The sequence below is a fragment of the Manis javanica genome, chromosome 1 (genome assembly GCF_040802235.1).
Source record: "Manis javanica isolate MJ-LG chromosome 1, MJ_LKY, whole genome shotgun sequence".
NCBI classification, from domain to species: Eukaryota; Metazoa; Chordata; class Mammalia; order Pholidota; family Manidae; genus Manis; species Manis javanica.
The window spans coordinates 235,279,018-235,303,437 of NC_133156.1; the positions used below are offsets into that span (position 1 = coordinate 235,279,018).

Here is a 24,420-nt window from a genome sequence, read left to right on the forward strand (position 1 = left end):
CTGTCTGAGCACTGACCGGGGACAGCCTGACAAGGGAAGGAACTGGAGGTCAAGCTCCAGGCTCTGAGGGAGGTGGAGCCTGGGGAACAGGAGGAGGGGCTGGGGCAGCAGGGGCGCTGACTGTTCATGGGCGGAGGAGGCAGGCGCAAGAGCCCAGAAACCTCCTGAGATTCTAGCTGCAAGGAGCGGCAGGTGAGAGTCATGCACCAGAACAGGTAGAAACGAGGGATGGGGCAGAGCGGGCTCTGGGCTCTGCTGTGTTGGTTCTGATCCCTGGGAGAGCTCAGGTCGGCTCACATGCCGATGCACAGACATGAGCACAGGTGGAGGAGGGCGCTCAGTATAGTACCCGACTGCAGGGCCCTCCCCTGCTGAAGGCGACACCGAGCCCGGGAAGATCTTGGCTGCGGTACCAGATACTGAGGCTCCTCTCAGAGATCGCTCAGCTAATGAGGTGGCGGGGCTGATGCGGGCACCTCCCCACCTGCAACCCATACCAACCAGTCTCCTGACTTCCACCTCTGGTGTTGAAAAGAAACGGAAACAAATGCCCAGACCAATGATTCTGTAACATCTTTCTATGTTGACAGGTAGTAACTGCGCTAGTTGAGGTGAGGATTTAATAATGTGGGTAACTGGTTAACCACTGTGTTGTATACCTTGAAACTAATATAAGATTGTATATCAACTATACAATAAAAAGAAAGAAAGAAGGAACTGCCCAGAGAACACAGCGACTGGGTCAGCAAGCATGGGGAGTGCACTTGTTTCATAAAGAAGTGAGAAGAGTCCCAGGGAGGCGTGTCTGCTGTCCTGATGCAGGCGGGGGTTGGGGGGCTGGGACAGGAAGAGAACCTGAGGCCCCTGGGGCAGCGTCTCTAGTCAGTCAGTGCCTTCTGAATGCAGAGATAGGAAGCTTTGCCTCTGAAAACCAATCATACTTGAAACGACATGGCCAAGGTAGGGCCCGCTTAGAGGATTTACTGTGCTTTCCTGATGAAAAAAAAAATTCTTTAGACGTCAGGGCCTTGCTCATCAGTGCCTAAGAAATGTTCCACCTGTCAAACTGTATCAATTACCTCAAGTTACAGTAAAACCCATGCAACTAGATTCCAACCTTTTCATTTTGGGCAGAAAGTGATTTGAAGGAAACATTTTTTTCCTCATGGTGCAAGTGGCACTGAGAGGACCTCTGAGGCCCACTCCACATACAGTTACCCTCTGTCATCGCCTGGTTAGAAACTCAACCCAAGGAGAAGAGGACTAGAGCCACCTGAGATCCCCAGATGCACTGTCCTACATGTGGACATGAAAACCTAAAGAAACCCAGTGAGACAGTGGGAGCATGCTAAGTCCCAAACTAGGGTGTGACAAAAGCCTACAAGTCCCCCCTTGCCCAAGCACAGTGACAACAGGGGCTGGCAAACTAGAAAAAATCGCCCATCGAGCCTGGGCTGTCAACTCCTAAATGGGAAAGCATGCTCCCACAACAAGCAAGCATGGTTTAGTTTAAGACTTGCTGGACCTCTAAATTCTAATACAAATCTGATCCTGGTCTAGATACAATTTCAGTTGCCAAGTAGCTTACTCTTTGGTGCCAAAGAAACTCAGGGGTTCCTTATTAGTATCCCGGATTATCACTGGTTCCTAAGTGACCTTGGCACTTCGCCACTTTTGAGTGTCAATACGAGGTCTTAGAATTAGTTTGGGGGAAGCAAGGAGGAGACAGACCGCCCAATGCACAAACACTCGACATGGTGCTTCCACGCCTGGCCACTCTTGGACCTGTGTAAATGGAGCCCCGGAGGCAGCGGGTGAGGGCCTCGGAACGCCGCCAGCAGCACATACTGCCTCTGCAGGAGGCGCCTCCACAGCTGCTCCTGGGGACGCGGAGCTGGGAGGCCCTGGCGGGGAGTGTACGCAGAGGAGAGCCCACTCCCTGTCCTTCGACAGCTTGTATTTCTAATTCTGCACAGCCCAGCGGCCAGAAAGGGGCACTAAGATAAATTCTGAAGGGATATGTCCAAGCTCCTTCATTTTTCTTACAGCCTCTCTCTCTAGAGGGCTTGTTGGACATGAATGGATCATTGACCAGACTTTGGGCAATGCTCTGTTCTTCTGGGGGCTTGACTTACTTCTGTTTCTTCTCCACAAGTCGAATGACCTTCCAAGTATCGGAGTCCCAATGCCAAGTCCCTAAATTATTATCACACATTGACATCTATTTTCCATCGTACGAAGAGTGTAAATGTGGAGCCGGTAGAGTAGCATGCATCCAAGGGGCAAGCGAGAGGCTGAGCCCCTGGGCCTTCCCTCTGGCACATTATCCAATAAAACCTCAAGAGCTCAGTAATTACAGGCACTTTCAAAAGTGAAACAGAAATAGACCTAGGGCCAAAACACTGGTTTGCTTGAGACAAAGGGCTGGTTTTAACTAGGAAAAAAAACAAACAAACAAATAAACAAAACACCCCAGCTTTTGATCTGTCTTCTGAGCTGACAAAGCCAGACTGAGTTTTTTTCTTCATATTACTGAATCTGATTATGGGGAAGATAGTTAAGATTCAAATCAAAAGCCCCTTCCCCCTTTAGGATATAAAAATCATTTTATGAAATGGAAAAAACAGGTTGTGTTGTAAGTGTGCCCCCGACACCAAATCAGGATGAAAAATTAGCTTATCCAGGGCCCCCTGCTGCCACCACTGCTGAGACCTCAGGGTTCTGGTCTTAGCAGAAGACAAACCAAAGGAACCAAAGAGGTTTTTGCTCCCGTGCCATAAAAGCTTGCAAAGGATTCCAGCTTTCCTGACCACATAAACCGGGAGCACCTGATACCTGGAAATGCAGCCCAGCCCATGTTCCTCTGCCCCTGCCCATTCCATGCCTGCGCTCCATTTTGAGAGCGTCACGCACCTTCAGCCGGCTGCTTCCTTAGTGAAAGGTTGGTCGTTTTTCCGACTGGGAAGGGTTCTGAGAGGAAGAAACCAGAGATGCAAGGAAGGGACCCCTGGCTGGGGCAGAAGGGGCAGGGCAGCCTGTGACCGGCTGGGGCTGAACAAGCCCTATGTGCGGTTGGCAGGATCGTCCTGAGAGGTAATCATGGTTAGACCTGTGTACACATTCACTGCAGTTCAACGTTACAAGTAGCTGTTTTCAACCTAAATATTTTAAAAATTAAGATGTGGGACGAGGAGGAAGGGTCCCACGAGGGCCAGCGGCCTCCTGCGTAACGCTGATTCAAGGCAGCGGGGGTGGGAAGGATGCGGGTGGGGTCGGAGGGTGTCCAAAGCCAAGGCCCAGCGCAGGTCCTGGCAAACACCCTCCTCTAGGGGGAATCGGTGTCGGCGGGCAAGAAAGGGGATAGACAGCCTTTGGCGCGACCAGGCCCACCCGGATGCCCTGGGAGCGGTCTGCGCGAAGCGCCACTTTCACACCACGGCTCTCGATTCTAGGAGCTGCACAACCCAGGGACTAGGCACTTGTTGAACAAAAGGGCTCCCGACTCCCGCAGACGCTGCCTGCAGCCAGGGAAGGGCCCCTCGCTCGGGCGCCGGGGCCTGGGCGGCAGGGGTAGGGCGGGGGCCGGGCACTGCGCGCCCCTGCGCACCCTAGGCGGCGGCGCCCGCGAGGTGCGGAGAGGAGGCGGCGCCCTCGCAGCCTAAACTTTCTCGAATGTCTGTGCTGCGCGGTTAAGTTAGGGCGGTGAGAGGGACGTTAAACACACGAGGGGGTTGGGGGGATTTAAGAGCGCCATCCACCATAAAGAACAGAAGGATTGTTTTAAAAAGAGAAAGCTAATTCAATTATCGTAGCACCTACTATGTGTTAAGCACTGGGCCAGCAGCTATCTTTAGTGCGTTCTCGTTTTAACTGTCACGACGCACCCCGAGGGAGGAACTGCCCCCATTTGACAGAGAAGCAAACCGCGACCCGGGAAGGTGGGTGTCTGGCCCAGGTCGCAGTACAGGTCACGGCGACGCCAGGGCTTCTAACTCCCGAGCAGGGGTCTGTCCACGGCCCCTTTGCCTGGGAAGAATGGGGCGATGGTCGCCGCGCGGACCCCCTCCGCTGGCCAGAGCTCACTGGCGACCCACGTGGGCCCCGCGGACCCACACCCCGGCGGGGCTAGCCACCTCGGATCCCAGCTGTCCCCCAGGGCTCTGGAGCTCCGCACTGCGCCGGCCAGCGGGGACCGCGGGCTCCGCGCGCAGGGCTGGACCGCCCACGCCCACCCAGCCACCAGCGCCCCACGCACAGCGGCTCACACACACCTGCCCCGCACTGGTCCGCACCAGTAACTGCGCCCCGACACACGGTTCCACAAACGCAGCCCAAAATGTGCACACCGAACTGCACACATGGATCCCCACGAGGACACGCCATTCCAGGGACACACCACCATCCTAGATCCACAACTCCACCGCGCAGAGAAACAGTCACTCCCCAACACACATACACACACTCACACGCACACGCACACACGCAGAGAGCCCGAAGAAGCGCGAGCCGGTGCACACGCCGGCACTCCCCGCAGTCCCGCAGCCCGCCTCTTCCCTACCTGCTCCGGCGGAGGTCTGCCGGCTCGCCGAGCCCAAGTTCGGCGCCGCGGGCGCTGGGGCAGGCGCGGGCCGCTGCCCGGGACGAGCGCGCCGAGGCCGGGAAGGGTGGCTAGGAGCTCGGGCCTCCGTGCGCCCGCAGCCGCCGCGCCGGCCTTGTGCTCATCGCCGCCCAGAAAGACAAAAGGAAGCCAGCAGTGAGGGAGGGAGCTCGGTGGAGCAGCCCGCCGGTCCGCCCGTCCGCCGCCTGCAGCCGCCGAGGCCCGCCTGCTAGTCGGGGGAAGGAAGGAAAGCGAAGGCGGGCCCCGCAGGCGAGGGCCGGGGGAGGGGCGCACGGCCAGGGCGGGCACTCAAGTTTCCTGCAGACCCGCCCCCGGATCGACCCCGCCCCCAAACGTAGCCCCGCCCGCGCCCCGCTCTGGCCACGCCCCCTCCTGGCCCTCGGCGCCTTCTGCGCTGGCCCATCGCTCCTCTTCACCTCACTGTGGGCCCAGCCGAGGTCCTGACCCGGCCCCAGCCAGGGTGTATTTCCGGCAGGAGCGGAGCCGAGCACCGGTTCCGCAATCCTAACCCTTGGCCTCTGGCCTGTGGGTGTGAGAGAGGCGGCGGGCTGCCCCCGGGAGAGCTGGACCCCGTGCCGCTCGCCCGCCTCCCCAGCCCTCTGCAGGAAGTGCGGGCGCGGTGACCCAGAGGTGCAGCGTGCCAGGCCCCTCTGGCACCCCCCACCACCTGTCCTATGAGCAGATACACTCCTTCCCCGCAGAGTTAAGGGAAGAAGCCCTGGCCGGAGGTGGGAGGGGGTCCTGGGTTCCAGTTCTGTGCCTATGGTAACAAGGCCATTTGGGCAAGTCCCTTAGACTCCTCGGCCTTGGTTTCCCCACCTATAAAATGGAGGAGAAGGCTTTTTTCCAGCCCTTACTTCCCCAACGTGCTGTGGGTCTTCAGTGTCTGCTGAAGAAGGGGCTTGGTTGACATCTCAGTCCCAGGAATGGGTGGCCTGTCTCGGGAGGCAGGTGCATGTTGCCTGCAGACCTCCTCCATCCTCCCGCACATGCCACCTGCGAGAGAGGAAAGGAATGAGGAACTGCTTCCCAGGGCCCCTCACCCCAGCAGCTCCTGAATATCTGGGCCCTGGAAGAGCAAATACATACACACCCCCACCACTACCACCACCACCCACCTCAAGCATCCCCAAAGAAAGGTAACCACAGAAACAGGCATAAATGTGGAGCTGGGCGTTAGTGTTAGGCTGAGACAAACTGTCTTTCTAGCATCTCCAGGGGAAAACTCAAATCCTCCTTCAAATCCTCCTTCACAAAAACACAGTGAACTCACACTACACAGGAGGTTGCAGAGAGAAATGATAGTGGGCGGATTTGGGGGAATTGACTGGGGACTGGCAGGCAGGGTGATCTGAGCCCAGATCTCACTCTCAACAAACAGCACAGCCAAACCCAGAGGGAGTTAGTCACTTGGGTCCCCTGTGAGGATTAAACGCAGTAATGACTATGAGTGTCAGCAGTAGCGGGCTGTGGTGATGTCATAGGGAGCCAGCTCTGGTACCTAGGGGCACCATCTTCCTCCTCAGCAGAGAGCAGTGGCCAGGGTCACTGCCCAGGCTTCCTGTAGCGTGTGCAGGCAGAGGGTAGGGTTACAGGTGAGGAGCCCTCAGCAGATGCCCAGCCTGGCCCATCAGCAAGGTGGCTGCAGTTACTGGGTTAGTCGGCTAAGTTCTGTTCTGCTGTGGTCACACATGCGACTCCTTTTCTCACCCAGATTGCGGTTCAGTGCAGGTCAGAGGGTATAAAGGACTCCACACGAGCCTTCAGGAACCCCAGCCTCTTCCATCTAGATTCTACACCCTCTTCAGATGTTTTGGTGGATGGTCATAGCTGGTCATCATCCAGGCCTTGATGATGGCAACACAATGCTTTGTGTGGACATCTGCTGCCCTGTGCCTGAGCTTAGGAGAAGTCCTCCTCTGGCCCCATGACTTTCAGCCAGCAAAAGAGAGTGGAGAGTGCTAGCCAGGCTTCTGGGAGCTCATCGGGAGCCAGGCCTGGGAGAGGCACACGTGATATCCTCCTGCATTCACTGATCTGATTTAGCCCCAAGGACCTACCTGGATGCAGAAGAGTCTGGGAATCAGTGTTCCCTTGGGCCGGGAGAGAACAGTCACTTTGGTGAACGTGTCACAGTGTCTGGCCACAGTGCGTGCTTCTCCCAAGCTCAGGCACAGGGCAGCAGATGTCCACACAAAGCACGGTGATTGCCATCATCAAGGCCTGGACGATGACCAGCTATGACCATCCACCAAAACATCTCACGGGGAGAGACCAAAAAGAGACTCACAGAGCAGGTGGCAGTTTCGTGGGGTTTGAAAGATGAGGAGGCAGCATGGGAGACATGAGCCAGAGGAAGGTGGGGGGATGAGATAGCTCAGGGGAAGTGCAAAAACAGACAGGAAGGCCCTGGACCCCACCTCTGGAGTGACCTCTGAGCCTTTACCAGGGTGTTTGCTCACAGGGGAGACTGCCCCTCTCCCCTCCAATCTGGAACGTACCTATCCATCAAGGCTCAGCTCAGATGGCACCCCTGGCTGCCCACCTGACCTTGAACCCCAGAAGGCCCTCCACTCTCTCAGCTCCCTCGGGTGAGGTGCGTCCTGGTCTCTTCCTCTTCCTGTCTGCTGCTCCTTCAGCACTCCCCGTGAAGCTCAGTAAGGGAGAGCACATAGTACTTCCTCCATAAGTACTTTTGCATTTGATAGACTAGAGCAAGTAAGCAAATTCAGGTAGGGTGTCCGGTTGGTTTCCTGGGGCTGCTGTAAAAAACTACTTAAATGACACATTTATTGTCTCAGAGTCCTGGAGGCTGGGAGTTGGAGATCAAGGTGTCAGCAGGACTGGTTGCTTCTGGGGCCCTGAGGGAGAGTCTGTCCCAGGTTCTCTCCTGGCTTCTGTAGCCTAGAGCTCTCCTCGGCTTGTTGATGCCTTCTTTTCTCCCTGTGTTTTTAGACAGTCTTTCCTCTGTGTGCGTCTGTCTCTGTGTTCAAATTTCCCTTTTTATAGGGACACCAGTCATACTGGACTAGAGCCCACCCTAATGACCTCATCTTACCTTGACCATCTGCAAAGACCATATTTCCAAATAAGGTCACATTCCCAGGTACCAGGGTTAGGACAGCAACATCTTTATGGGGGAACAATATAAAAAGTAACAGATGTCATGCTATGTATACAGCTTCTTCCATACGATGGCTGTAAACATTTAAAGGCAGGAGTGACTGATTATTCTTAATTATATCTGACTTAGTTCAATGATGTTATTGTTTCTGAAGCACTTTTACATACTCATTCTCTAACATTCTTGAGATTATTCCCACATTTTACAGATGAGGAAACCTATTCTTGGAGAAATGCAGTGTCCAAGATCACATATTAGAATGGTGACAGCCAGCTCTAACAGCCAGACTCTGTGTCGCTGTGCTGGGCCCACACACACTTTGGAAAAATTACCATTTAAAAAAGCTATTTGTAGTACTTTAGTGAACTTTGCTAGGGATGTACACTTTACTGGGAAGGGTCTTTCAAATAAACATGGTTCTAGCTCACAAACCCATGGTCCTGAATTTTTGAGGAAGTGAGAGCCAGCTTGTTTCCAGGTCCTTTTTTGATTCTATCCTTCTGGTTTATTTTTTAATTACAGAGGGGAGAAGTGTGGCGGCCAGGAATAATCGAGGTGATGCTCCCTTAAGCTAGTGATGGCACCCCTGGCTGCCCACCTGACCCTGAACCCCAGAAGCTCAAAGCAGAGGAAACAGACAACCATTGGGAGCACCAGTGGCAAGAGTCGCCAGATCCTGCCTTGTGTCAGCAGATGGATCGGAGGTGGGAAGCTGGATCATTGGGCCACCTTGCTTACCCCTGAAGTCCACCAGTGTTCATAGTGGCCCCTGAAGCAGATGCTGTGGCCAAAGGGTCATCCAGAGAGTATGACTCAAAGGTACATTTTGATAAGATCCCCCATTCCCCTTTATCCTTGCAAGCTCCAGGGAGGTAAGATAAATTAGTGCCCTACTATGGGGAGACTGTGTCCCCCCAAAATTCATATACTGAAGTCCTAAGAGCCCCAGTGTGCCTATGTTTGGAGATAGAGCTTTTAGGAGGTAATTACAGTTACATGATGTCATAAGGGGGGGATCCTAATCCAACAGGACTAGTGGCCTTATAAGAAGAGGAAGACAGAACGAGGTCACTCCCTCTCTCCACCAAGGCCATGTGAGGACACAGCGAGAAGGCAGCCATCTGTAAGCCAGAGAGTCCTCACCCGAGTCCGAGCTGGCCAACAGCTTAATCTTGGACTTCCAGCCTCCAGATGCTGAGAAGTAAACATCTGTTGTTTAAGCCCCTCGGGTGTAATGTGCTTTGTTATGGTAGCCCGACTAATAAGAAATGCCCGATGTATCTTCTCATCTTCTATTTCCCACCGCATTTGCCTACTGGGCCCTCTGATCTCCAGACCCTGTCCTCACAACCTCTCTTTGCTCCCGAGCAGTGCACCGCCCTCTTGCCTGCCCGTGGCCCCTCTGCCCAGCCTTGGCTCCTGGGGAACAGAGTGAGGACGTGGAAGGGAGTCTGGCTGCGGGAAGGGCCGAGGAGCTGTGCTCACCCCTGAGGTGCAGGGGAGGTGGCAGGACTCCGGGTCAGGCCGACCTGATGTTATGGGTCCAGCTCCCACAGTCCCTTGCATCAGTACCCTGGGGATGTCCCTTAAACCCTTAACTTACCTCTTCAGGTGGTAAGAGGCTTAAATGAACAACTTTGTATGTCCTAAAAAATAAAGACTAGCTCCCTCCCTCCTTAACTCTTCCCTCTCCTTTAGCAAGCCTAGAACATTCTCTTTAGCAACCCTGATCAAGCCCTAATCCAGGGTTCCAATGTCCTAATTTTTTAACTGAATATTAATGTCTGCCTCGGAATAAAGGAGGCAATATATGTGAAAGGCCTATGGAATGACAGTCTCAATAAATGACAAGTTGTTACCTACATTATCATCGCCAGCATCACCATTGAAAGCTAACTAAGTACAAATGCAGAAAGAAAACCATCCTAGTGAATCTCAGTCTGGAGACCTGGGCTCGGGTCCCAGCTCCTATATGCTCTAGTTGTCATCTGCACCAAACACCTACCCTCTCTGAGCTCGTTTCCTCATGAGCACTCTGCACTCAGGTGCCTGCAGGGAGAGGGGCTCAGGGGCCCCCAGGAAAGGGGAAAGGCTTTGTATGTGGCTGGAGTAGTAGCTCCACCAAAAGTGCCTGGGGTGGGTGGACTAGAGCCCCCAGGGCAGAAGTACTTTGCTGGTTTGCATGGCTGGATGGATGAGGCCTGCTTGCAGGCCTCCTATGATCCATGGGTAATAATGGTTACCCAAGACAGGAAAAAGGGTGCCACTGCAGCAGCTTGACAGCCCCCTGTATACAAGGCTGAAGTCCCCAGCCCAGGGCTTTGCATGCCAGGCTTTTGCATGCCAGGCCTGACATCTTTTTCCTTTCGTGCACCCTGAGGGGAGCAGCCCAAAGTCTGCTGGACTGCAGAATGCTCACAGTAAAGCGCAAAACCCACAGCCAAACACAAACAGCCGCTTTGATTGCTGTTTCAAACCAGTTTAAACCGGAAAAGGCTGCTTGCCTTTCCATCTCTGCTCCTGATGCCTTCTCTGCTGGAAAATAGCGCTACTGAGCAGTACAATAGGTGAAGATCTGCCTGAAACTGTTTCACTACGAATGTGGGGTGGAAGTAACACCCCCAGATGTCTCTCATTCCATTTTCAAGCCAACCGTCCAAATTCCAACAGAAAGAAGATGCGATCCACGTATGTAGGCACATTTTTAAGAGTAAAAAATTATATATTTATATAATATATAAAATCATATATTTTATTTAATCCAATATATAGAAAATATTATTACTTCAACATGTAGTTAATTGAAAAATTATGAATGAGGCATTTTGCAAGGTTTTTTTTTGTTTCCACACTAAGTTTTTGAAATTCAGTATGTTCTAAACTTTCAACACATCTCAATTCGGACCAGCTGCAACTCAAGTGCTTAATAGCCATATGTGACCAGTGGTTATCATCTGGGTGGTACAAATATAGACTAGTAGATCCCAACCTGTAGCGTGCATCAGAATCTTCTGAAGAGCTTGTAGAAACACAGACTGCTAGGCCCCACCTGTGGACATTCTGATTCACAAAGTCTGGGGGATTGCCCGGGAATTTGCATTGCTAAAGAGTTCCCAGATGTTGCTGATGCTGTTGGTCAGGAGACCACATTTTGAGAATCACTGGCCTAGACAGTCCTCTGAGGCAAGCAAGAAATGTGCTTTCTAATTTGCATCTGGTAAAAACATAATCAAGGCAGTGTAGTACTGGCCTAAGGAGAGATATACAGATGAATGGAATACAATTTAAAGTCCAGAAATACACCCTCACACTTTATGGCCAATTGGTTTTTGACAAGCGTGCCAAGACAATTCAATAGGAGAAAGAGCAGTCTTTTCCACAAATCGTGCTGGAACAACTAGATAGCCACTTGTAAAAGAATGAAGTTGGGCCCCCACCTCACACCATTTACAAAAATTTAATTCAAAATGGATCAAATGGATAGTGTAAGAGCCAAAACTATAACACGCTTAGAGGAAAACAAGCATAAATCTTTGTGGCCTTAGATCAGGCAATAGTTTCTTAGATGTAACATCAAAAGCACAAGCAACCAAAGAAAAAGTTGACAGGTTGGGCTTCATGGAAATTAAAAACTTTTGTGCTTCAAAGGACATCACCAAGAAAGCTGAAATGACAACCCACAGAATGGGAGGAAATAGTTGCAAATCAATATCTGATAAGGAACTCCTACTTAGGCTATATAAAGAACTCTTACAACTCAACAATAAAAAAGGCAAATAACCTAACTTAAAAATGGAAAAGGATTTGAGTAGACATTTTTTCAAGGAAGATACACACAGAACCAATAAGCACATGAAAAGATGGTCAATATATTTAGTCATCAGGGAAATACAAATCAAAACCTTAATGAGATCACTTCATACCCCCTGGAGTTGTTGTAATCAAAGAGATAACCAAGAACAAGTGCTGGGAAGGTGTGGAGAAACTGGAACATGCATACATTGCTGGTGGGAATATAAAATGGTGTGTGGGCTGTGGAGAACAGTTTGGCAGTTCTTCAAAACATTATACACAGATTTGCCATATGACCCAGCAATTCTACTCCCAGGCATATACCCAAGAAAATTGAAAATACATGTCCACCCAAAAGCTTGTGCATGAATGTTGATAGCAGCACTATTCATAATAGCTAAAAAGTAGAAACTACCCCAAAGTCCATCAACTGATGCAAAGATAAACAAAATGTGGTCTACTGTATGATGGAATATCATTCAGACATTAAAAGAGATGAAGTACTGGTGCATGGCTACAACATGGTGAACTTTGAAAAACATCTTGCTAAGTGAAAGAAGCCATATAAAATGTCCAGGATAGACAAATTCATAGACTGACAGTAGACTAGCGATGGCCAGGCACAGGAGTAGAGGAACATGGAGAGTGACTGCTAGTAGGCATGGCGTTTCTTTTTGAAATTCAGCCAGTATGTCCTGACGGCAATTCTGTTGCAGCAGTATTTGTGTCTGATGTATTATTCTCTGTACTCAAAAAATACTTTAAAATATTTCTCATAAAAAAGTACTATGAAGTTTCCTATGCCCCTCATTTTATCTGTTGTTAGGTCTGGATTCTGATTTATGGTATTGCCCAGCTAATCGAAAAGTCAGAATGCCAGAAACCTCAGCTCCTTCTCAGGGCTGCCCACTGCAAGGGCACTGGGAGGAATGGGGAGGGCCGAGGAGGGCCGAGGAGGGCCAGGGAGGGCCGGGGAGGGTTGGGAGGGCCAAGGAGGGCTGGACGTTGCTCTGGGGGATGTGATTTGCTGGTTTGGGTTCAGGCACTGCTCCTGCTTCTGTCACTTCCCAGGAGGCCCCCACTGTCCTGTTTGCCAGAGGAGACATCAGCTCGGAGGGAACAGGGCACTACCTGCCAACCCTCCGTGGCCCTGGGCCTAGCTGCCCTGCTGAGGGTGCAGGCAAATGAGGGCCAGGGCCTGTCCATGAGAAACAAGTGAGGCCCTGTGCTTCCCCTTCTCTGACAGGCCTGCTCCCCAGAAAGATCCCCCAGCCAGAGATTTACACTCAGATAGGAATATACAGGGCGGGAAGCTTCCCACAGGTTTGTACCCAGACCTTCTATCTTCTGATGGAAGTAAAGACATTAGGACATCACAGGCCTTTCCCGCACTCTCACCCCGGCTGCTCCGAGGCAGGATCCCTCCCCAGCCCCACCAGCCTTCCTGGCCTAAGAGCTCACCTAGAACCTGATCAAAGTGGAGTCTGATGAGAAATCAGGACCCAGTACAAGTTGGAAGGCCCCTAACAGTCAGAAAGCCAGGCTCCGGCCGCAGGACAGTCTGCACCACCCACCCTGGAACTCCTTCTGTAGCCACACAGCCCTACCCATGCGGGGGAAAGCCCCCCCACATCTCTCCACTTACCAAGTACCTTTCACCCTGCAGAACTCATCTCAAAGCTCAAAAGTCGCCTCTCCTCAGCGCCTCTCTAGGAGCCAACACCAGCTCACCTCAGATCCTCCAGCCAGGCTTTGCAATGACTGGTCACCTGCCTGCACCCCCGCCCTCATCCTGAGAGCATGTTGAGGGGTCTCCATCATTGCCATGCGAAAGCCCCAGCCAGTAAACACACAGTGGTTGAGGGAAGGACGGGGCCTCCCCAGGCCTGCAGTGGTTGGTGGGTTGGCTTGAATACAGCTGGGCAGGACCCACGGAGCTGCTAAGGGCCCAGGGGGGCCCTGGGGAGCAAAGGGCCGAGCCATCACTGCAGCCTGGGCATCCACCTTCCTCCTTCCCCGCACCAGCCAGAATGACTCAGCACTGGAGCCAGGCTTCCTGCAGAAAGCGCTGCCACTTGCATCTGCCAGCCAGCTAGCCAGCCAACCAGCCAACGGGAGCTTGCATGCCTTCTGGGGGCCTGCATCTCTGAAATGCTGTCCCTGGACCAAGGGTCGGACCTCTGGACTTGAGCTTCCAATAAACCATTCACAGCTGTGTAACCCTGGGCCTGTCGCATAATTGCTGAGTTTGGGTTTCCACATCTCTGAAAAGCAGGGATTAGAACTCCACGTTCCTCCTGAAGCCGATTCGAGAATCAGATAAAGTGGTCTGCCTCCCCAAACGCCTTGTCCCTCGTCTGCAGGCACCAAGCTCTCAAACCTGGACAGAGTTGCTCTGGCTGTTCCCCCCAAGCAGCCCTCCCTGCTCCAGCCCCACTCCAGCGCCCCACAGGAAGCGCCTTGCCCCACATCACTTTGTACCCCTCTCCATTAGAGCACTTAACACACCGCACAGTGGCTCTGTGTGCTGGGCCCGTTTTTGTCCTGTGAGGTCCCTGCAGTGTCCCTTAGGCCCAGGGGGGCGCACTTGCTCGGTAAATTTTATTTCTTGCAAGAGAGGCACAGTGGCAGCAGGAAAAGCAATGAACTGTGGGTCACGCACCGAAGTTCCAACACAAACACAAATCACTGCTTTTGCTGCCTGCCCTGAGGCCGGTCACTCAGTCCTGAAACCTGTCTCCAGGTTCTGAAGGCAGGATGAACTGTGTTGGCTTCACTCACACAGGCATCGGGGAATGAATGAGTCTGCCTGTGGGAAGTTCTACAAAAGATGGAAGCTTCGGAAGGTGAGTGCAGTGGGGATGGGACAGTCGTGAAAGCCACACTCGATCTGATTCCCCGTACACATCATGGGGTACCAGCTGGTATAGGGTCTGTGGTTATCTTTTCCAAACCAAAAATCAGGGCACCGGATTGACAGAGGGAAGATGCTTGTCCTGGAGCATCTGAGGCTGGGGCAGGGAAATCTGCCAGGTGTGCATGTGGGGGGAGCTCAGGTCTTGGGGGTGAGGGGAAGCTGCTCTGCCCCAAATGGAGCCTGCAGAGGCATCCATCCATGGGTGCCAGGTCGCCTCACAGCTACACTTGTTTTCAGCTGGCTGCCTGGGGTCCGTCATCGCCTGCCAGGGGACAGTGTGGCTTTGTACTCAGCCCAGTATTCGTTCCCGGCTGTGACACAGCAAACCCATCACAGGCCTCAGTTCCCTGCACACTCATGGCAAGGGCCCTGGGCATGGTAGGGAGCCTCCATTCAGCCCCACCACGGCTCGGAGTTCCAGAGGTGTGGGGGCACCAGGACTTCCAGAAGGAAAGCATCTTACGGCTCTGAGTCTCCCCTCCCCCTAAATTCCGAAGCACCCTGGCTACCAGGCCTCAAGGCCTGGATCATATTGCTGGGCTCCGAAGCCCTTCCCCTTCCATGCTGGGCCATTGGGCTGCGCTTGCCCCGGAGTCACTGGGGCCCAGAGCAGCCTTCTAGGGTACTACCTCGGTGCCAGGAGGCCAGTCTGTGCCCCACTCCACCCAGGCAGAGTTCTACTCCCCTCTGTGTGCCCTGCTTGCTGTCAGGGCCCACACAGCAAATGTTTTAATGATGTGAGACAGGGAGTAAATAACCAACCTGGTTTGATATGGAAACTACAGGGTTTTTTTCCTCTTCATTTTCTTTGTTACAGAAAGATCCAGCCCGTTCCAGGGTTTGAAGCAGCTCCCAGGAGAAAAATGCAAATAATTTCCCCTTCATCCAGGAAACTTCTGGAAGCAAAGCTAACCTGGCCTTTGTAGAAAGGGAAGCTAGACCCTCAGGATCAGCTGTGAAAGAAAAAGAAGAGTGGGGCTTTGGGGTATGATAGGGTAAAAGATGGGAGGCAGGTGGTATGCTCCCCCAGCCCCCATGCTGGGGGCTGACCCAGTCAGAGGTTCCATTTAGAGGGGTAAGCAGGACAAGGAGCTACTGGGGTGAAGTCAGAGGGACAAGGAAACTGGGGCATCCAGCAGCTGGCTGCAGAGTCAGCCCTCCTGAGCAAACCCTTGGCCACAGGTGGGCACTTGTGGACGCCTCCTCTCAATGCCCAAGAGACCAGTCAGACAAACAGGGGGACTGTGGGGCCCAGAAGTGACCAATGATGGGAAGATGTCTCTGAACTAGGTGGTGCTTGGTGACACCCCATAATTGCAGTCATTGGCGTAGGAATGTCAAGAGGTGGACATGGCGTCCCCCAGAGGGTAGCGCAAGATTCTGTTTGCCCCACAACCACAGCTGTGCCAACGCTGCCTTTCCTGACTCTGCCAGACCCATATCTGGGCCCGGGGACTTCCTTACCTGGGGCGTGCTGGTGAGCAACCGGCAGTGAAGCCCTGGAGCCCTCCCTGCACTCAGAGGGCCTCCCACCCCCCAGCTGCTCCATCCTTGCGGGTGTCTGGACCAGCGGGACCGGCACTCATTCATCCCCTCTTGGACACTCATACTGCTGGCTTTGGGGCCAGGCAGTCAGCAGCTATGCTGGAAGCAGAATTGAATTCTACTCTGGCTCCTGGTATCAGGTACAAACCTGGTGTGTTAGGGCTGTGTCAAGAAAAATTCCCCAGGTCCATCTACTCACAGAAAACTGCTCCTAAAATGCACTGGATTTCCCCACATCAAGCCATTCTGCAAAATCAACTGGATGCCCCACAATTCAGTTCCGACACCACCTACCTGGAGATAGCAGCAGATCCCACAGGTTAAGGGCTTAGTCCCAAAAGGCTGCCCCGCCCCTTTCAGATGCCAGTTACAAGTCCAGGCTGTCAGCGGTGCTTCTGATCCCATCCGATCCAGTTACAGATTGGAGGATCCCACGAACCCATCGTCCCGTTTGATTGATTTGCTACAGCAGCTCACAGAACTCAGGAACAGTTTCCCTACCAGACTATCAGTTCCTTAGAAAAGGACATGCCTCAGACACAGCAAGATGGGAGAGGAGCTTGGGGCAAGGAATGTGGGAAGGCACCCAGAGCTTCCATGCCCTCTCCAGGTGCGCCACCCTCCCAGCCCCTCCACCAGCCTGGGAGCTCTCCAAACCCCTTCATTATGTAGGCATAATGGTGGCTGAACTAAATCATTCTCCATTGGTGATTGAACTCAACTTCCCAGGCCCTCTCCCCTCTCCCAAGGTTGGGGGACGGGGCTGAAGCTCCAACCTTCCAATATAGGTTGGTTTCTGAAACAACCAGCACCCAGTCTCAGGTGTTTTCCAAAAAGTCACCACATGAACATAAACTCAGGTGTAGTTGAAAGGCACTTGTTATGAATAACAGAACACACCTTTCTCTCTCTTATCAGGAAATTCCAAGGGTTTTAGGTGCTTGTGCCAGGAAGTGGGGTGGGGGAATGGGAAACAAAGACCAAATGTATATTATTAAAAATCACAATATGACGGGTTGCCACAACAAAGCACCGTAGACTGGATGACTCAAACAGACATCCCTTAGCTCTGGGCGCTGCAAGTCCGAGGCCAGGGTGTTGGCAGCTGTCTCTGGCTTGCAGAAGTCTGCTTCCTGCTGCATTGTCACACAGGAGGAAGGGGGAAAGGGAGAGAGGGGGCTTTCTAGGGTGTCTTCTTATAAGGACACTCTAAGAAGTGTCCTGTTGGGTCAGGGTCCCACCCTTATGACCTCATTTAACCTTAATTACCTCCATCAAGGCCCCATCTCCAAACCCTAGGGACTGGGCTTCAGCGTGTGAATTTGGTGGGGGCTGGAAAGCGAGTGTTCAGTCCACAACCTCTGGACACTCACGTCCCTTGCCCACCGGCTGCTTCTCTGTCCTGGAGCCACACAATGGAGAGTGTGGAGAGAAGAGGCAAGAAGCCCAGGCCTCCTGGTGCAGGAGCTGGGTGGATGGTGCCCCGCTTGTCGGAAAAGGGTGAGGGAGGGAAGGGCACAGGGGGAGCTGTGGGCATCCACAAGAACGGGGCCTTGGAAGAGGTGGCTGAGCCATGGGGAGCAGAAGCAGCTGGGCAGAGGCCAGGGGAGCAGAGACTGAGCCCGAAGGCTTGGAAACCAGCAGCAGCTGTTCCCGGGGCTCCCAGAGCTGCCAGGCCTCTTCCCAGCCCTTTCCCAGTTTGTAAAACTTCATGCAGGAAATGTGCAGTTCCCTTCAGACACACAGCTGAGGAGGGCAGTGGGGACAGCAGCTCAACAGAAAATGGCTCTCGACTGGAATTCTCTTCTGGTCAAGGTTACCTGTGTTCTGAGTTTACCCTTTTAAGTCACTTCAGGACCTATATCCAGACCAGGTCAGAGGATTTATTATGGGCCCTTTCTGTGTAAAGCTGTCTCATTGGACATTTACAGTATAATTCAAATGTTTTGATGTTTGATTGACAGAGCACCTTTCAGCTCCTTGCACAAAGGGACCCCCACTTGTACTTATAAAATGCCCTCCACACACTCCTTTTCCTGAGCTCCAGGACTGGTGTTGGTTTAGTTCACCAAAAAGTGGGTCGAATTATTCCAAATTGAAAAATTATTTTTAAAAATTCAACCATGCCTTAAAATGTTCATTTTGAACTTGAATCATTGTCTTGCCAATGGGTTCTAGTCCCAGGCAAGTTCGCTGTGGATTCAGTGTAACCAAAGAAATCGACAGCAAAAAGTTCTTGGGGTGAAAGGGAAATACCCAACTTTATTTCCAGGTGGCAGGTCAGTCACTAGAATCCCGTTCACTCAGAGCGAGTCTGCAGGCAGCAAGCCGATCTCTGCCTCTGGGCCCCTCTGTACGCACAGCTGTCCTCTGGGCCTCTCTGCACAGCTGTCCCACACAGCCATCCTCTGGGTCTCTGTCCTCGGCACTGCCACCACTCCAGCCTCTGCTCTGCTCTCCTGCAGCCTTGCAGCCCTGCCACCACGTCGTGCACCGAGAACTGGGCAGAGCTCTTTATATAGAGCAACAGCCATGTAGTGCCCACAGGTGCGCAGTGAGCTAGTCAACCACAGCCAGGTGAGAATCCTGGTCACAGGAACTCTCATTTTATCCACAATCATACAAAGTATATTCACCAGTCTACTTCGGTGGAGGAGCCAAGCCTTCTCTGAGCACGGGCCGCCATACTCTCGTGACTCCTACTTCTTAATTTTAAATCTGAGCAGAGTTTAAGGAACATTTGTGATACAACTAGAGCCCAGGCCCCATTCAGACTTTTACCATTTTTTTCTATGATCCTTCTGCAGAGGCCTTCCCCTGTGTGCGAGCCATCTATTGCTGTGGAACAATTACTTCAGGGCTTTCTGCCTTGAAGCCACAAGAATCACCCGCCTCGCTCTCACCCTGTCAGTGGTTGGGAATTCGGGAGTGGCTGGACAGCGCAGGTCTGCTCAGGGCCTCTCCTGAGGCTCCAGCCAGCGGGTGGCTGGGGCTGCCCGCATGGGCAGGATGGGCTGGGACTGCAGGATCTGCTTCCAAATCTGCTCCCCCGCATGTAGGTGGGAGGCCTCAGCCTCTCTCCATGCGGCGCTCTCCTGGGAGGCTTGAGTGTCCCCATGGAGTGACAGCTTCTCCAGAGCAAGTCTCCCAAGACAACCTGGCTGAAGCAGCAATGCCTTTTATCACTTCACCCCAGAAGACACACAGCCCCACTTCCACCGCGTCTGGTGTTGCAGATCGGTCTTGGTTCAGCGTGGGAGAGGGCTACCCAAAGGCATGCATCTAACAGGTGACAAACAGGAGGGGTTGTTGTGGAGACTGGCTACCCTATCAAGCTTAATCTAACAGCAATATTTTAAAGGCAACTCACCTTCAATGAACCTTTTCCAAAGCATTTAATTTAGTATTAGTTGAAAAATTCTCTTTGAATTCATATTTTATCCGCTTAGGCATATTTAATCACACAATGTCATAACAACAAGCATGGCTAACATAAATGGATTAGGAACATAATCCACTGGCAGGTAGACAGCCACAACCAGGGGTAGTCGCCCAGTGACGCAGGCGTAGCAGGGAGACTAGAGGGCACCGTCAGGGGCTGCAGGGCACCAGTTAAGTGGAGCTTGATGTGCCATTAGGTGTCCCTGGAACCCTCAAGAGGGTTGAAGAGTCTACATACCCAGGCCCACTCTTTATTTCCTCTTTATACAACTCCTGGTTCACTCTGTGAGCCGAGGAGCTATATAAAGTATGTGGGTTTAGGCCAAGAAAAATTTAGTTCAACAAGCGTTTCCTGAACACTGAAGACCTAGGCGCCGAAGGTCTAGAGATGAATTGTCCAGGGAAGTCACCATCCAGTGAGGGAGACTTCAAAGTAAAGAGAACATCTGGATGGAGGACGCCGGGAGACAGGCAAGCATCTGGGGGTGTGTAGTCTACCTGGGCTGCTTTACCAAAATGCCAAAGACCCGGTGGCCTTAAACAACAGACATTTATTACCCCACAGCTCCGGAGCTGGAAGTCCAAAATCAAGGTGTCCACAGGCCTGGTTTCTCCTGAGGCCTCTTGTTGGCTTGCAGATAGCCACCTTCCCCCTGTCCTCACACAACTGTCCTGTGTCTATGTTCTCATCTCCTCTTCTTACGGGGCCCCCGGTCATGCTGGATTAGGGCCTAGTGATGTGACCTCCTTTTACCCTAATCTCCTCTTCTAAGGCCCTATCTCCATTCAGCCACATTCTGAGGTACTAGTGATCAGGGCTTCACTGTATGAATGCAGGGGGGACACAACTCAACCCTAAAGGGAGGAAAGGGTATCCACCCCACACTGGGACATCCCAGGGGGCGTCCAGAACAGGACTGCCTCAGCCCAGTCCTGTCAGGCTAAGAGGAGTTTTCCTGTCAAGGAGAGGTGGGGGTGGAGAGATGAGCTTTGCCTGAACCATGGGAGGGACGGGGGCTGGGCCACGGTGAGGAGCCCAGGGTCAAAGAACAGAAGCCCTCCTTATGATAGAACAGGCCCCTGGGCCCCTCGCCTGGCCTGGCCTCCCCCCTCCCGGGCCTCAGCTCCCACCCCTGTGAAAAGAGGGGCTGGAGGTCCCCCTCAGAGCCTGCACCTCACACCGAGGCATGAGCCAGTGTTGTCCCAGCTACCTGGGAGGAGCGGTGTGTGATGTGGCCTGGAGCATGGAAAGTTAAATCAGCTGGAAAGAGTAAAAGGAAGTTGGAAAAAACTTTTGAACCCAGCCACAACCACAGGAGCGATAAAGAGATGGTGCGGTCACCAGGACTTTTGGAAAATATGAATCAGCCTGACAGTCTGAAAGGAACAGAGAAAAGCAGCTCCTGGGGAGCGACCCGCACCCCCAACCTGGGCGCAGCCCTGGGCCCGCACCCGGAGCATGTGGGACCTGGCCCTGGGCACTGTGTCCCCTTCCAAAGAACCTTGTGCCTCAGGGCAGCCATCTCCTCCTGCCAGCTCTGCTGGGGGTGTTGACCCCGATTCCTGGGGAGGAAAACGCAGGCTACAGTGTGGGCCTTCTCACCATCTAAACCTCACAACGGAAGTGCTCACAGGAAACAGAAGGAGTGTGCGCTACACACACACAGTGTGCACGCACACCTAGAGTGGGACAGGGTCCCGCAGACCCCGGCAGGCCTGGACTCACTTGGGTGCCCGCTGCGCCTGTAAGGTGGGGTGGGGGGCTTGGGCCTCACACCCCGAGAGGTCCTGGCAGGATGCCGACCTCGGGGCAGCCAGGATGCAGCCAGGAAAAGGCTGCTGCTTCCCACGGGAAGCAAAGCCAGAGTTGGCCGATAGATTGGGCTCAGGTCTTAAAGGGATGGACCCTCGGAAGGTCCAAGCGGAGCACGGGCCCTCTCAGGGTGAGGTGGGGAAAAGCCCATTGTCAGAAAACATAGCTCCTCTGTACCATTTGTTCCATGTCTTCACATTCCTCTTCGGTTCATAATTTACTTAACGCATGAGTGCAGGCACGTGCGCCTGTGATATATAAATGGAGAAACATGGGCACGGTAGGGCCTGCTCACAGCCTTTTCACCTCAGGGCGCATGGGCACCACACTGGGAGCCCGCACCGCCCGCCTGGCGCTCAGGACTCTAAGGGGCACTTCCTCCTCCCCGACTTTGACCTGGTCTCAGGGACATGCCGTCCCCCTGGGGCAGGAGGTGTCTCGCTCTGCCCTTTTCCTGAGGACAAAGAGAGGCCAATTAGATAAGTCCTTCCAGTGTAAACAGAGGCAGGGCACACACACGCACATGTACACACACATGCATACATTTCCCACTCAGGCTGAGATGCCAGGTTTACAAGATCTGGATCAGGCTGTCTTGGGCAGGGCTGGCCTAAGGCCCCTATGCCGGCCAGAGGAAGGGAATTGGCACCAGACGGGCTGGCAGGCATGGCTCAGGGGAACCCGGCCCTTGGCCATCTGCCAGCAGAGCCAGGCAGCCCTATGGACTCAGTCCATGGGCACTTCCTCCTGCAGAAGCCCCCAGAAGCCTGGCCCAGGCCCCCCCAGAGACTGCGAGCCCTGCTACAGACTCCAACCTTCGCATTTCGCAGCTGTTGGGCTGAGGCCCTGGAAGAAGGATGTGCCTGAGGTCACTGGGCCCGTCAGCACCGTCCGTCCACTGTGCCTGCCCCCCGCCCTCTCTTCCCACCTTCGAAAATCCGAAACCCTGGCTCATGTGGCTTTGCCAGGCTTGGGGGCCAAAAACGGCCCACAATGATGTTGGGGCGGCGGGGGGGATGTGAGGCCACTCCCTATCTGCCACCCACTTATGCAACTTCCCTGCTTTTGGCCTCTTGATCCATAGTTTTGGTGCCATGTTCCCGGCACTCTGGGAAGCATGCAGAGCAATGGGAAAGGCGATGGAGTCCTTATTTGCACAGAGCTCACAGCTTTGCAGCAAGGCTCTCCTCGTCCCCACGCCTCTCCTGGGTCCTGCCTGTGGCTCTGGAGTGGAATTGCATTCCCCCTGCACAGAGGAGGAGCCAGAGGTGGAGAGATGAACTGGTTTGCCCAGAGCTACGTGGGCCTGGAGACAAAGCCCATCGCTTGCGTCCTGTTTCTGCTGGGAGTTGGTGCCAGAGTCCCTGGGGTGTATCTCAATCACCGTAATGCTGTGGCCAGGGCTGGTCTGGCCCAGCATTCTCAGACTTTTTGGTCTAAGGATCCCTTTACTCTTAAAAATTATTGAGGGCTTCAAAGATGCTTCATGTACGGGGGGAATATTTATCAATATTTACTGTTTTAGATGTGAAATATTTCAGAAATGTTTTATTAATTCACTTAAGTCCATTACACATTAGCATATTTAAAATTTTTAAAACCATATTTTCCAAAACAAAAGAAAACAAATTTGGTGAGAAGGGGGGCATCTTCTTAATTTTTGCAAATATATTTAATGTCTGACTTGATAAAGGATTCTGTATTTAATTTATTAAAATAGTGTACACATCTGGAAAATACCATACAATCATGAAATAATGAGAATAATAAAAGCATAATAATGAATTACTACTATTATGGAAAACAATTTTGATCTGCAGATCCCTTGAAAGGGTCTGGGAGATCCCCCAAGGGTACCTTTGGGCCAAACTTTGAGAACCACACACTGCACTCTGGATTGTGGCTGGCTTCATACCTCATCTTCATATACATCTCTCTGAGACTAAGCTGCACTCCCCTCCACCCAACACACATGGTAATATTTGTGAAATTCTCACCTAATCCAACCACTTTGGTCTGTCCCCTCCCCCATGCCCTGTTTCAATGTCAGGGGCATTTGCAGTAGGTGGCCTCTTAGACCCGGGAACACTGCATTACAACAACCATGGAGGGTGACCACAGACTGCCCTCAGCCCAAGGGCCGGCACTCATTAGCTGGCCTGTCAGCGCAGCCCAGACAGGGGAGCAGGGCTGGGGCAGGGTGGGGTGGAGCCCTGCAGGGCCAGCCCCAGCCTCACTCGCAGGCTCCTGGGAAGCCTGCCCCACGCCCATCGCTCCCCAAGCCTCCACCCTTCCTTCCAGTATGTTACACTGCCCAGGAACAAGCTGTTGCACTGCCTGTGGGGCTGCCTCACCACCTGCCTGCGGGCATTTGAGGTGGGAGGGTCTTTTGTACACTTATCACCAGCACCAGGCACGGAATGACCCCCAGATGTTGGAGAAAGGAGGCTAGCTGGTTCTGCCCTGTCAGCTTAGGAAGACTTAGTTCCCAGAGACCCATTCCTGGGAGCAGGTGGAGGGCAGGGTGAGAAGAGGGCAGGAGCACACAGCGCAGTGCGGCTGCTGCCGGGCAAAGCCTCTGAGCTCTGGGAGACGTGGCAAGGGACCCAAGGGAACAGAGCTTGGCCCACAGTCAGGGGATTCCACCCTGGACCCGTCCTTTCCTTGGACTGTGGGAAAGGAGAGCGGGTCCCCAGTCTGGCTACCAGGAAGGACTGCCCCTGGTGTGGTCCCTCCCCCGATCCTGGGAGCCTCCAGGACACCAGAGTCCCGGGGGCAACCTCCCACAGGCGCTCGGGGAGGTGGGGAGGAGAGAGCCTCCCTGGGAGAGGCCCTGCCCACGTGTGGACCTGGAGCTGTGCATCGGAGTGGATGTGTGGGTCCTGGGGTCAAGAGGACCCTGTGCTGATGGGCCGAGTGCTTCTGAGCCAGTCCCACCCACCTCAGTGTCCTCTGTGGTCAGAAGAGAAATCCTCCACAGTCCCTCCCAGCCCTGGAACTCTGGCCTCCAAACTTAGATCGGCCGGAACTGGGCAGGGCAGGGTCCTGGAGCTGTACACTGACCCTAGTGCGTAAGGGCAGGGGGTTCTTGCCCCAGGGAGGGGCTCTGGCCTGCCTGGCCTGCTTGGAAGGCTTTTGTGGGGCCCCAGGGCCCCGTCTATCTGTGCTCC

At 53.4% G+C, this 24,420-nt stretch overlaps 1 protein-coding gene and 2 long non-coding RNA genes across 6 annotated transcripts in view; 1 reads left to right on the forward strand and 2 right to left on the reverse strand.

The window, feature by feature from the left end:
• HPCAL1 (hippocalcin like 1) overlaps positions 1 to 4,859 on the reverse strand; it is a 103,866-nt gene extending 99,007 nt beyond the window's left edge. For 2 of the 3 annotated variants that reach the window (XM_037026502.2, XM_073216710.1), the window contains exon 1: positions 4,559 to 4,859. The gene's annotated coding sequence lies outside the window, so the exon portion shown is untranslated. The remainder of the gene's footprint in view (positions 1 to 4,558) is intronic. The other variant, XM_037026499.2, reaches the window with a different exon arrangement.
• Positions 4,860 to 6,811: 1,952 nt separating this feature from the next.
• LOC140850569 (uncharacterized) lies at positions 6,812 to 9,315 on the forward strand. Of its 2 annotated transcripts, none has more exons than XR_012133544.1 (3): positions 6,812 to 6,915; positions 8,265 to 8,561; positions 8,773 to 9,315. It is a non-coding gene; the product is annotated as an uncharacterized lncRNA (long non-coding RNA). The 2 variants fall into 2 exon arrangements; XR_012133521.1 differs by having other exon boundaries at positions 8,265 to 8,446.
• LOC108391559 (uncharacterized) lies at positions 6,870 to 16,402 on the reverse strand. Its single transcript, XR_005063482.2, has 3 exons — positions 16,291 to 16,402; positions 15,214 to 15,404; positions 6,870 to 7,748 (listed from the first exon to the last, which is right to left on the reverse strand). It is a non-coding gene; the product is annotated as an uncharacterized lncRNA (long non-coding RNA).
• Positions 16,403 to 24,420: the final 8,018 nt, after the last annotated feature.